The sequence below is a fragment of the Salvelinus namaycush genome, chromosome 21, assembly GCF_016432855.1.
Source record: "Salvelinus namaycush isolate Seneca chromosome 21, SaNama_1.0, whole genome shotgun sequence".
Lineage (NCBI taxonomy): Eukaryota > Metazoa > Chordata > Actinopteri > Salmoniformes > Salmonidae > Salvelinus > Salvelinus namaycush.
In genome coordinates this window covers 8714726-8726021 of record NC_052327.1, presented here as the reverse complement: position 1 = coordinate 8726021, position 11296 = coordinate 8714726, and the positions used below count along the sequence as shown (strand labels likewise).

The following is an 11296-nucleotide window of genomic DNA, read 5'->3' as shown; positions in this document are numbered from 1 at the left end:
AGAGAATAAGAAGGACACTCAGTAAAACCAACTTTTTCCCGAGTAGACGGGCCATCAAGGAAAGTGTAAAGCAGAGCAATTTAACAACGCGTCCCTATACACAGACAAAAAAATGGGTGCGACTATAAAAAGAAAGAGCCGGAGAAGAATAGATCTGGGGATACACAGTATAAGAGATACCGCGAAACGCAGCGAAACACGACGAAAAGCTCCCTAAATTTTCGGCGACGAGCCGGTTACCGCATTTTTTTTTTTTTTGGGAAGAAACCGCATAAAATGAGGAATACGCGATTGCAGCAGCAGCCGAGAGGCGGCTATGTAAAAATGACGCGGACGGAAGCCAAAGAGAAGTAATCAGAAGAAGTCTTTTTGGCCCCATTTCGACTCCCTTTCGAAAATCATTAAATGTAGTCCCCCGATGGGGGACGTTAGATATTAAACTGATAGAACAGATACAAATTGATCTTAGCAAAAGGCCGAGAAGCGATAACCCACAAATGGAACCCTGCACCCGCCGGGCACACGGGGGTCTCGGCAGACTTTGGCGGTTCGGCAAAAGGTGGGCTCCTCCTCCTCTCCCCCCCACCCCCCACCCACCCACCCACCCACCCACCCACCCACCCCACCCAACCTTTCCCTGGCGACAGACAGACAGACAGACAGACAGACAGACAGACATGCGGGTTGTTTTTTTTTTTTGAAGTCGCCAATGCGTCTTAAGTCACTAGCTCTTTGAACTCAATTGCCCTTAGCGACAAACTTGGAGTGGAGAAATACACCGGTCAGTCCGATTGAAGTCAACGCATGAGCAAAAAGGTCTCGGCGGTGGGTGGGTGGGCATCATCATCTCTGTCAATTTCTCTTGAAACAAGCTATACCGAGCTCTGCCGCAGAAGCAAAGCCCTTCCAAAAATACTTTGAACTATAAGTGTTCCTCTCCACGGAGTCTTTAGTAAAAGCGAAAGGGCTTGTGCGTAATGAAGAGAAACCAGAGTTCGTATGGAAGTCAGAGGTCGGGGCCGAGACACACTCTGTGCACTACTAGGCTGGGATCTCGCGGGTGGGTGGTCACCCAACCCACTCTGACAACTTTCCAGGGCTGTGTGTGGGTAAAAAGTCACAGACAGACAGACAGACAGACAGACAGACAGACAGACTCACTACCACTCACTCACTCCACTCACTCACTCACTCATCACTCACTCACTCACATCACTATCCTGACCAACGTTTTTTTTTTTTTTTTTTTTTTTTTTTTTTTTTTAAGTAAAATGGCGGGAAACGGGGGAACCCACGAAGAGCGCTTCGCCCTACTTTCACTTTGGATGTTTTTTCTTCTTTTTCTTTCCTTGACAACGGGAGGAGATGTGTTGACACCGTTCCCGGAGGTACTGCAATACCGGGTCGATCGTGGAGCGGACGGAGCAAGCCCCATTTCCGACTCCCTGTTCGAAAAATCCATTAATATGTAGCCCCCGATGGGGACGTATCAGATATTAAACTGATAAGAACAGATACTACACTTGATCTTAGCCAAAAGGCCGAGAAGCGATAACCCACAAATGGAACCCTGCACCCGCCGGGCACACCCGGGGTCTCGGCAGACTTTGGCGTTCGGCAAAAGGTGGCTCCTCCTCCTCTCCCCCCCACCCCCCACCCACCCACCCACCACCCACCCACCCACCCACCCACCCAACCTTTCCCTGGCGACAGACAGACAGACAGACAGACAGACAGACAGACATGCGGGTGTTTTTTTTTTTTTGAAGTCGCCCAATGCGTCTTTAAGTCACTAGCTCTTTGAACTCAATTGCCCTTAGCGACAAACTTGGAGTGGAGAATACACCGGTCAGTCCGATTGAAGTCAAACGCATGAGCAAAAAGTGTCTCGGCGTGGTGGTGGGTGGGCATCATCATCTCTGTCAAATTTCTCTTGAAACAAGCTATACCGAGCTCTGCCAGAAGCAAAGCCCTTCCAAAAATACTTTGAACTCATAAGTGTTCCTCTCACACGGAAGTCTTTAGTAAAAGGCGAAAGGCTTTGTGCGTAATGAAGAGAAACCAGAGTCGTATGGAAGTCAGAGGTCGGGCCCGAGACCACACTCTGTGCACTACTAGGCTGGATATCGCGGGTGGGTGGTCACCCAACCCACTCTGACAACTTTTCAGGGCTGTGTGGTGGGTAAAAAGTCACAGACAGCAGAAGACAGACAGACAGACAGACAGACAGACAGACTCACTCACTCACTCACTCACTCACCATCACTCACATCACTCACTCACTCACTCACTCACTATCCTGACCAACGTTTTTTTTTTTTTTTTTTTTTTTTTTTTTTAAGTAAAATGGCGGAAACGGGGAACCCACGAAGAGCGCTTCGCCCTACTTTCACTTTGGATGTTTTTCTTTCTTTTTTTCTTTCCTTGACAACGGAGGAATGTGTTGCACCGTTCCGGAGGTATGCAATACCGGGTCGAGCGTGGAGCGGACGGAGCAAGCCCCATTTCCGACTCCCTGTTCGAAAATCCATTAATATGTAGTCCCCCGATGGGGGGACGTATCAGATATTAAACTGATAAGAACAGATACTACACTTGATCTTAGCCAAAAGGCCGAGAAGCGATAACCCACAAATGGAACCCTGCACCCGCCGGGCACCGGGGGTCTCGGCAGACTTTGGCGGTTCGGCAAAAGGTGGCTCCTCCTCCTCTCCCCCCCACCCCCCCACCACCCACCCACCCACCACCCACCCACCCACCCACCCAACCTTTCCCTGGCGACAGACAGACAGACAGAGACAGACAGACAGACATGCGGTGTTGTTTTTTTTTTTTTGAAGTCGCCAATGCGTCTTTAAGTCACTAGCTCTTTGAACTCAATTGCCCTTAGCGACAACTTGGAGTGGAGAAATACACCGGTCAGTCCGATTGAAGTCAAAACGCATGAGCAAAAAGTGTCTCGGCGGTGGGTGGGTGGCATCATCATCTCTGTCAATTTCTCTTGAAACAAGCTATACCGAGCTCTGCCAGAAGCAAAGCCCTTCCAAAAATACTTTGAACTCATAAGTGTTCCTCTCACGGAAGTCTTTAGTAAAAGGCGAAGGCTTGTGCGTAATGAAGAGAAACCAGAGTCGTATGGAAGTCAGAGGTCGGGGCCCGAGACACACTCTGTGCACTACTAGGCTGGATCTCGCGGGTGGGTGGTCACCCAACCCACTCTGACAACTTTTCCAGGGCTGTGTGTGGGTAAAAAGTCACAGGACAGACAGACAGACAGACAGACAGACGACAGACTCACTCACTCACCTCACTCACTCACTCAATCACTCACTCACCTCACTCACTCACCACTCACTATCCTGACCAACGTTTTTTTTTTTTTTTTTTTTTTTTTTTTTTTTTTTTAAGTAAATGGCGGGAAACGGGGGAACCCACGAAGAGCGCTTCGCCCTACTTTCACTTTGGATGTTTTTCTTTCTTTTTTTCTTTCCTTGACAACGGGAGGAATGTGTTGCAACCGTTCCCGGAGGTACTGCAATACCGGTCGATGCGTGGAGCGGACGGAGCAAGCCCCATTTCCGACTCCCTGTTCGAAAAATCCATTTAATATGTAGTCCCCCGATGGGGGACGTATCAGATATTAAACTGATAAGAACAGATACTACACTTGATCTTAGCCAAAAGGCCGAGAAGCGATAACCCACAAATGAACCCTGCACCCGCCGGGCACCCGGGGTCTCGGCAGACTTTGGCGGTTCGGCAAAAGGTGGCTCCTCCTCCTCTCTCCCCCCCACCCCCCACCCACCCACCCACCCACCCACCCACCCACCCACCCACCAAACTTTCCCTGGCGACAGACAGACAGACAGACAGACAGACAGACAGACATGCGGGTGTTTTTTTTTTTTTTGAAGTCGCCAATGCGTCTTTAAGTCACTAGCTCTTTGAACTCAATTGCCTTAGCGACAACTTGGAGTGGAGAAATACACCGGTCAGTCCGATTGAAGTCAAACGCATGAGCAAAAAGTGTCTCGGCGGTGGGTGGTGGGCATATCATCTCTGTCAATTTCTCTTGAAAAAGCCATACCGACTCTGCCAGAAGCAAAGCCCTTCCAAAATACTTTGAACTCATAAGTGTTCCTCTCCACGGAAGTCTTTAGTAAAAGGCGAAAGGCTTGTGCGTAATGAAGAGAAACCAGAGTCGTATGGAAGTCAGAGGTCGGGGCCCGAGACACACTCTGTGCACTACTAGGCGGGGATCTCGCGGGTGGGTGGTCACCCAACCCACTCTGACAACTTTTCCAGGGCTGTGTGTGGGTAAAAAGTCACGACAGACAGACAGACAGACAGAACAGACAGACAGACAGACAGACTCACTCACTCACTCACTCACTCACTCACTCACTCACTCACTCACTCACTCACTCACTATCCTGACCAACGTTTTTTTTTTTTTTTTTTTTTTTTTTTTTTTTTTAAGTAAAATGGCGGGAAACGGGGGAACCCACGAAGAGCGCTTCGCCCTACTTTCACTTTGGATGTTTTTTCTTTTCTTTTTTCTTTCCTTGACAACGGGAGGAATGTGTTGCACCGTTCCCGGAGGTACTGCAATACCGGGTCGATGCGTGGAGCGGACGGAGCAAGCCCATTTCCGACTCCCTGTTTCGAAAAATCCATTTAATATGTAGTTCCCCGATGGGGACGTTCAGATATTAAACTGATAAGAACAGATACTACACTTGATCTTAGCCAAAAGGCCGAGAAGCGATAACCCACAAATGGAACCCTGCACCCGCACGGGCACACCGGGGGTCTCGGCAGACTTTGGCGGTTCGGCAAAAGGTGGCTCCTCCTCATCTCCCCCCACCCCCCCCACCCCCACCCACCCACCCACCACCCACCCACCCAACCTTCCCTGGCGACAGACAGACAGACAGACAGACAGACAGACAGACATGCGGGTGTTTTTTTTTTTTTTGAAGTCGCCAAGCGTCTTTAAGTCACTAGCTCTTTGAACTCAATTGCCCTATAGCGACAACTTGGAGTGGAGAAATACACGGTCAGTCCGATTGAAGTCAAACGCATGAGCAAAAAGTGTCTCGGCGGTGGGTGGGTGGGCATCATCATCTCTGTCAATTTCTCTTGAAACAAGCTATACCGAGCTCTGCCAGAAGCAAGCCCTTCCAAAAATACTTTGAACTCATAAGTGTTCCTCTCCACGGAAGTCTTTAGTAAAAGGCGAAAGGCTTGTGCGTAATGAAGAGAAACCAGAGTCGTATGGAAGTCAGAGGTCGGGGCCCGAGACACACTCTGTGCACTACTAGGCTGGGATCTCGCGGGTGGGTGGTCACCCAACCCACTCTGACAACTTTTCCAGGATGTGTGTGGTTAAAAAGTCACAGACAGACAGACAGACAGACAGACAGACAGACAGACAGACTCACTCACTACTCACTCACTCACATCACTCACTCAACTCACTCACTCACTCACTCACTATCCTGACCAACGTTTTTTTTTTTTTTTTTTTTTTTTTTTTTTTTTTTTTAAGTAAAATGGCGGGAAACGGGGAACCACGAAGAGCGCTTCGCCCTACTTTCACTTTGGATGTTTTTTCTTTCTTTTTTCTTTCCTTGACAACGGGAGGAATGTGTTGCACCGTTCCCGGAGGTACTGCAATACCGGGTCGATGCGTGGAGCGGACGGAGCAAGCCCCATTTCCGACTCCCTGTTCGAAAAATCCATTTAATATGTAGTCCCCCGATGGGGACGTATCAGATATTAAACTGATAAGAACAGATACTACACTTGATCTTAGCCAAAAGGCCGAGAAGCGTAACCCACAAATGGAACCTCACCGCCGGGCACCCGGGGGTCTCGGCAGACTTTGGCGGTTCGGCAAAAGGTGGCTCTCCTCCTCTCTCCCCCACCCCCACCCACCCACCCACCACCCACCCACCCACCCACCCACCAAACCTTTCCCTGGCGACAGACAGACAGACAGACAGACAGACACGACAGACATGCGGGTGTTTTTTTTTTTGAATCGCCAATGCGTCTTTAAGTCACTAGCTCTTTGAACTCAATTGCCCTTAGCGACAAATGGAGTGGAGAAATACACCGGTCAGTCCGATTGAAGTCAAACGCATGAGCAAAAAGTGTCTCGGCGGTGTGGTGGGTGGGCATCATCATCTCTGTCATTTCTCTTGAAACAAGCTATACCGAGCTCTGCCAGAAGCAAAGCCCTTCCAAAAATACTTTGAACTCATAAGTGTTCTCTCACGGAAGTCTTTAGTAAAAGGCGAAAGGCGTGCGTAATGAAGAGAAACCAGAGTCGTATGGAAGTCAGAGGTCGGGGCCCGAGACACACTCTGTGCACTACTAGGTGGGATCTCGTCGGGGTGGGTGGTCACCCAACCCACTCTGACAACTTTTCCAGGGCTGGTGTGTGTTAAAAAGTCACAGACAGACAGACAGACAGACAGACAAGAAAGACAGACTCACTCATCACTCACTCACTCACTCACTCACTCACTCAATCACTCACTCACCACTATCCTGACCAACGTTTTTTTTTTTTTTTTTTTTTTTTTTTTTTTTTAAGTAAAATGGCGGGAAACGGGGGAACCCACGAAGACGCTTCGCCCTACTTTCACTTTGGATGTTTTTTCTTTCTTTTTTCTTCTTGACAACGGGAGGAATGTGTGCACCGTTCCCGGAGGTACTGCAATACCGGGTCGATGCGTGGATGGAGCGGACGGAGCAAGCCCCATTTCCGACTCCCTGTTCGAAAAATCCATTTATATGTAGTCCCCCGATGGGGGACGTATCAGATTTAAACTGATAAGAACAGATACTACACTTGATCTTGCCAAAAGGCCGAGAAGCGATAACCCACAAATGGAACCCTGCACCCGCCGGGCACCCGGGGGTCTCGGCAGACTTTGGCGGTTGGCAAAAAGTGGTCCTCCTCCTCTCCCCCCACCCCCCACCACCCACCCACCACCCACCCACCCACCCACCCACCAAACCTTTCCCTGGCGACAGACAGACAGACAGACAGACAGACAGACACAGAAATGCGGGTGGTTTTTTTTTTTTGAAGTCGCCAATGCGTCTTAAGTCACTAGCTCTTTGAACTCAATTGCCCTTAGCGACAACTTGGAGTGGAGAAATACAACGGTCAGTCCGATTGAAGTCAAACGCATGAGCAAAAAGTGTTATCGGCGGTGGGTGGGTGGGCATCATCATCTCTGTCAATTTCTCTTGAAACAAGCTATACCGAGCTCTGCCAGAAGCAAAGCCCTTCCAAAAAATACTTTGACTCATAAGTGTTTTCCTCTCACGGAAGTCTTTAGTAAAAGGCGAAAGGCTTGTGCGTAATGAAGAGAAAACCAGAGTCGTATGGAAGTCAGAGGTCGGGGCCCGAGACACACTCTGTGCACTACTAGGCTGGGATCTCGCGGGTGGTGGTCACCCAACCCACTCTGACAACTTTTCCAGGGCTGTGTGTGGGTAAAAGTAAAAAGGACAGACAGACAGACGACAGACAGACAGACAGACAGACAGACTCACTCACTCACTCACTCACTCACTCACTCACTCACTCATCACTCACTCACTCATCACTATCCTGACCAACGTTTTTTTTTTTTTTTTTTTTTTTTTTTTTTTTTTTAAGTAAAATGGCGGGAAACGGGGGAACCACCGAAGAGCGCTTCGCCCTACTTTCACTTTGGAGTGTTTTCTTTCTTTTTCTTTCCTTGACAACGGGAGGAATGTGTTGCACCGTTCCCGGAGGTACTGCAATACCGGGTCGATGCGTGGAGCGGACGGAGCAAGCCCCATTTCCGACTCCCTGTTCGAAAAATCCATTTAATATGTGTCCCCCGATGGGGGACGTATCAGATATTAAACTGATAAGAACAGATACTACACTTGATCTTAGCCAAAAGGCCGAGAAGCGATAACCCAAAATGGAACCCTGCACCCGCCGGGCACCCGGGGTCTCGGCAGACTTTGGCGGTTCGGCAAAAGGTGGCTCCTATCCTCTCCCCCCCACCCCCCACCCAACCCACCCACCCACCCACCACCACCCACCCACCCAACCTTTCCCTGGCGACAGACAGACAGACAGACAGACAGACAGACAGACATGCGGGTGTTTTTTTTTTTTTGAAGTCGCCAATGCGTCTTTAAGTCACTAGCTCTTTTGAACTCAATTGCCCTTAGCGACAACTTGGAGTGGAGAAATACACCGGTCAGTCCGATTGAAGTCAAACGCATGAGCAAAAAGTGTCTCGGCGGTGGGTGGGTGGGCATCATCATCTCTGTCAATTTCTCTGAAACAAGCTATACCGAGCTCTGCCAGAAAGCCAAAGCCTTCCAAAAATACTTTGAACTCATAAGTGTTCCTCTCACGGAAAGTCTTTAGTAAAAGGCGAAAGGCTTGTGCGTAATGAAGAGAAACCAGAGTCGTATGGAAGTCAGAGGTCGGGGCCCGAGACACACTTGTGCACTACTAGGCTGGGATCTCGCGGGTGGGTGGTCACCCAACCCACTCTGACAACTTTTCAGGGCTGTGTGTGGTAAAAATCACGACAGACAGACAGACAGCAACAGACAGACAGACAGACAGACAGACTCACTCACTCACTCACTCACTCACTCACTCACTCACTCACTCACTCACTCACTCACTATCCTGACCAACGTTTTTTTTTTTTTTTTTTTTTTTTTTTTTTTTTAAGTAAAATGGCGGGAAAGGGGAAACCCACGAAGAGCGCTTCGCCCTACTTTCACTTTGGATGTTTTTTCTTTCTTTTTCTTTCCTTGACAACGGAGGAATGTGTGCACCGTTCCCGGAGGTACTGCAATACCGCGGTCGATGCGTGGAGCGGACGGAGCAAGCCCCATTTCCGACTCCTGTTCGAAAAACCATTTAATATGTAGTCCCCCGATGGGGGACGTATCAGATATTAAAACTGATAAGAACAGATACTACACTTGATCTTAGCCAAAAGGCCGAGAAGCGATAACCCACAAATGGAACCCTGCACCCGCCGGGCACCGGGGGTCTCGGCAGACTTTGGCGGTTCGGCAAAAGGTGGCTCCTCCTCCTCTCCCCCCCACCCCCACCACCCACCCACCCACCCACCCACCCACCCACCCAACCTTTCCCTGGCGACAGACAGACAGACAGACAGACAGACAGACAGACATGCGGGTGTTTTTTTTTTTTTGAAGTCGCCAATGCGTCTTTAAGTCACTAGCTCTTTGAACTCAATTGCCCTTAGCGACAACTTGGAGTGGAGAAATACACCGGTCAGTCCGATTGAAGTCAAACGCATGAGCAAAAAAGTGTCTCGGCGGTGGGTGGGTGGGCATCATCATCTCTGTCAATTTCTCTTGAAAACAAGCTATACCGAGCTCTGCCAGAAGCAAAGCCCTTCCAAAAATACTTTGAACTCATAAGTGTTCCTCTCCACGGAAGTCTTTAGTAAAAGGCGAAAGGCTTGTGCGTAATGAAGAGAAACCAGAGTCGTATGGAAGTCAGAGGTCGGGGCCCGAGACACACTCTGTGCACTACTAGGCTGGGATCTCGCGGGTGGGTGGTCACCCAACCCACTCTGACAACTTTTCCAGGGCTGTGTGTGGGTAAAAAGTCACAGACAGACAGACAGACAGACAGACAGACAGACAGACTCACACTCACTCACTCACTCACTCACTCACTCACTCACTCACTCACTCACTCACCCCTATCCTGACCAACGTTTTTTTTTTTTTTTTTTTTTTTTTTTTTTTTTAAGTAAAATGGCGGGAAACGGGGGAACCCACGAAGAGCGCTTCGCCCTACTTTCACTTTGGATGTTTTTTCTTTCTTTTTTCTTTCCTTGACAACGGGAGGAATGTGTTGACCGTTCCCGGAGGTACTGCAATACACGGGTCGATGCGTGGAGCGGACGGAGCAAGCCCCATTTCCGACTCCCTGTTCGAAAAATCCATTTAATATGTAGTCCCCCGATGGGGGACGTATCAGATATTAAACTGATAAGAACAGATACTACACTTGATCTTAGCCAAAAGGCGAGAAGCAATAACCCACAAATGGAACCCTGCACCCGCCGGGCACCCGGGGGTCTCGGCAGACTTTGGCGGTTCGGCAAAAGGTGGCCTCCTCCTCCTCTCCCCCCACCCCCACCCACCCACCCACCCCACCCACCCACCACCCACCCACCCACCTTTCCCTGGCGACAGACAGACAGACAGACAGACAGACAGACAGACATGCGGGTGTTTTTTTTTTTTTGAAGTCGCCAATGCGTCTTTAAGTCACTAGCTCTTTGACTCAATTGCCCTTAGCGACAACTTGGAGTGGAGAAATACACCGGTCAGTCGATTGAAGTCAAACGCATGAGCAAAAAGTTGTCTCGGCGGTGGGTGGGTGGGCATCATCATCTCTGTCAATTTCTCTTGAAACAAGCTATACGAGCTCTGCCAGAAGCAAAGCCCTTCCAAAAATACTTTGAACTCATAAGTGTTCCTCTCCACGGAAGTCTTTAGTAAAAGGCGAAAGGCTTGTGCGTAATGAAGAGAAACCAGAGTCGTATGGAAGTCAGAGGTCGGGGCCCGAGACCACTCTGTGCACTACTAGGCTGGGATCTCGCGGGTGGGTGGTCACCCAACCCCACTCTGACAACTTTTCCAGGGCTGTGTGTGGGTAAAAAGTCACAGACAGACGACAGACAGACAGGACAGACAGGACAGACTCACTCACTCACTCACTCACTCACTCACTCACTCACTCACTCACTCACTCACTATCCTGACCAACGTTTTTTTTTTTTTTTTTTTTTTTTTTTTTTTAAGTAAAATGGCGGGAAAGGGGGAACCACGAAGAGCGCTTCGCCTACTTTCACTTTGGATGTTTTTTCTTTCTTTTTTCTTTCCTTGACAACGGGAGGAATGTGTTGCACCGTTCCCGGAGGCTACTGCAATACCGGGTCGATGCGTGGAGCGGACGGAGCAAGCCCCATTTCCGACTCCCTGTTCGAAAAATCCATTTAATATGTAGTCCCCCGATGGGGGACGTATCAGATATTAAACTGATAAGAACAGATTTTTTTTTTTTTGGAAAAAGTTTTATTGACACGTTTTCCTTTAAAACAGCTCATACATTTTTTTACATCATTTCATACACATAAAAACGGCAAGAGGCATAAAAACACAGCATTTGAAGATTACATTTAAATTTGTTAAAAAGTACATGTTGTTAAAACCAATGAAAACAACC

The 11296-nt window shown here is 49.0% G+C and overlaps 19 non-coding genes and 2 pseudogenes across 19 annotated transcripts; all 21 read right to left on the bottom strand.

Moving 5' to 3' along the window:
• Positions 1-358: 358 nt before the first annotated feature.
• Positions 359-488, bottom strand: LOC120066813 (annotated as a pseudogene).
• Positions 489-881: 393 nt separating this feature from the next.
• On the bottom strand, positions 882-997 carry LOC120066858. Its single transcript, XR_005478838.1, has one exon. It is a non-coding gene; the product is annotated as a U5 spliceosomal RNA (small nuclear RNA).
• A 368-nt stretch (positions 998-1365) lies between these two features.
• LOC120066896 lies at positions 1366-1553 on the bottom strand. The gene has a single exon (XR_005478874.1). It is a non-coding gene; the product is annotated as a U2 spliceosomal RNA (small nuclear RNA).
• Positions 1554-1951: 398 nt separating this feature from the next.
• LOC120066850 lies at positions 1952-2070 on the bottom strand. The gene has a single exon (XR_005478832.1). It is a non-coding gene; the product is annotated as a U5 spliceosomal RNA (small nuclear RNA).
• Positions 2071-2438: 368 nt separating this feature from the next.
• Positions 2439-2625, bottom strand: LOC120066898. Its single transcript, XR_005478876.1, has one exon. It is a non-coding gene; the product is annotated as a U2 spliceosomal RNA (small nuclear RNA).
• Positions 2626-3019: 394 nt separating this feature from the next.
• LOC120066852 lies at positions 3020-3134 on the bottom strand. The gene has a single exon (XR_005478834.1). It is a non-coding gene; the product is annotated as a U5 spliceosomal RNA (small nuclear RNA).
• A 372-nt stretch (positions 3135-3506) lies between these two features.
• LOC120066892 lies at positions 3507-3697 on the bottom strand. The gene has a single exon (XR_005478870.1). It is a non-coding gene; the product is annotated as a U2 spliceosomal RNA (small nuclear RNA).
• A 391-nt stretch (positions 3698-4088) lies between these two features.
• LOC120066847 lies at positions 4089-4204 on the bottom strand. Its single transcript, XR_005478829.1, has one exon. It is a non-coding gene; the product is annotated as a U5 spliceosomal RNA (small nuclear RNA).
• Positions 4205-4580: 376 nt separating this feature from the next.
• Positions 4581-4769, bottom strand: LOC120066894. Its single transcript, XR_005478872.1, has one exon. It is a non-coding gene; the product is annotated as a U2 spliceosomal RNA (small nuclear RNA).
• Positions 4770-5160: 391 nt separating this feature from the next.
• LOC120066845 lies at positions 5161-5276 on the bottom strand. Its single transcript, XR_005478827.1, has one exon. It is a non-coding gene; the product is annotated as a U5 spliceosomal RNA (small nuclear RNA).
• A 372-nt stretch (positions 5277-5648) lies between these two features.
• Positions 5649-5838, bottom strand: LOC120066891. Its single transcript, XR_005478869.1, has one exon. It is a non-coding gene; the product is annotated as a U2 spliceosomal RNA (small nuclear RNA).
• A 386-nt stretch (positions 5839-6224) lies between these two features.
• Positions 6225-6337, bottom strand: LOC120066854. Its single transcript, XR_005478836.1, has one exon. It is a non-coding gene; the product is annotated as a U5 spliceosomal RNA (small nuclear RNA).
• A 362-nt stretch (positions 6338-6699) lies between these two features.
• On the bottom strand, positions 6700-6891 carry LOC120066897. Its single transcript, XR_005478875.1, has one exon. It is a non-coding gene; the product is annotated as a U2 spliceosomal RNA (small nuclear RNA).
• A 393-nt stretch (positions 6892-7284) lies between these two features.
• Positions 7285-7402, bottom strand: LOC120066848. The gene has a single exon (XR_005478830.1). It is a non-coding gene; the product is annotated as a U5 spliceosomal RNA (small nuclear RNA).
• A 376-nt stretch (positions 7403-7778) lies between these two features.
• On the bottom strand, positions 7779-7968 carry LOC120066889. Its single transcript, XR_005478867.1, has one exon. It is a non-coding gene; the product is annotated as a U2 spliceosomal RNA (small nuclear RNA).
• A 392-nt stretch (positions 7969-8360) lies between these two features.
• LOC120066851 lies at positions 8361-8478 on the bottom strand. Its single transcript, XR_005478833.1, has one exon. It is a non-coding gene; the product is annotated as a U5 spliceosomal RNA (small nuclear RNA).
• A 367-nt stretch (positions 8479-8845) lies between these two features.
• Positions 8846-9036, bottom strand: LOC120066893. The gene has a single exon (XR_005478871.1). It is a non-coding gene; the product is annotated as a U2 spliceosomal RNA (small nuclear RNA).
• Positions 9037-9427: 391 nt separating this feature from the next.
• On the bottom strand, positions 9428-9544 carry LOC120066839. The gene has a single exon (XR_005478821.1). It is a non-coding gene; the product is annotated as a U5 spliceosomal RNA (small nuclear RNA).
• Positions 9545-9910: 366 nt separating this feature from the next.
• Positions 9911-10101, bottom strand: LOC120066895. The gene has a single exon (XR_005478873.1). It is a non-coding gene; the product is annotated as a U2 spliceosomal RNA (small nuclear RNA).
• Positions 10102-10493: 392 nt separating this feature from the next.
• LOC120066838 lies at positions 10494-10610 on the bottom strand. The gene has a single exon (XR_005478820.1). It is a non-coding gene; the product is annotated as a U5 spliceosomal RNA (small nuclear RNA).
• A 358-nt stretch (positions 10611-10968) lies between these two features.
• LOC120066804 lies at positions 10969-11147 on the bottom strand (annotated as a pseudogene).
• Between the last annotated feature and the right edge of the window lie 149 nt (positions 11148-11296).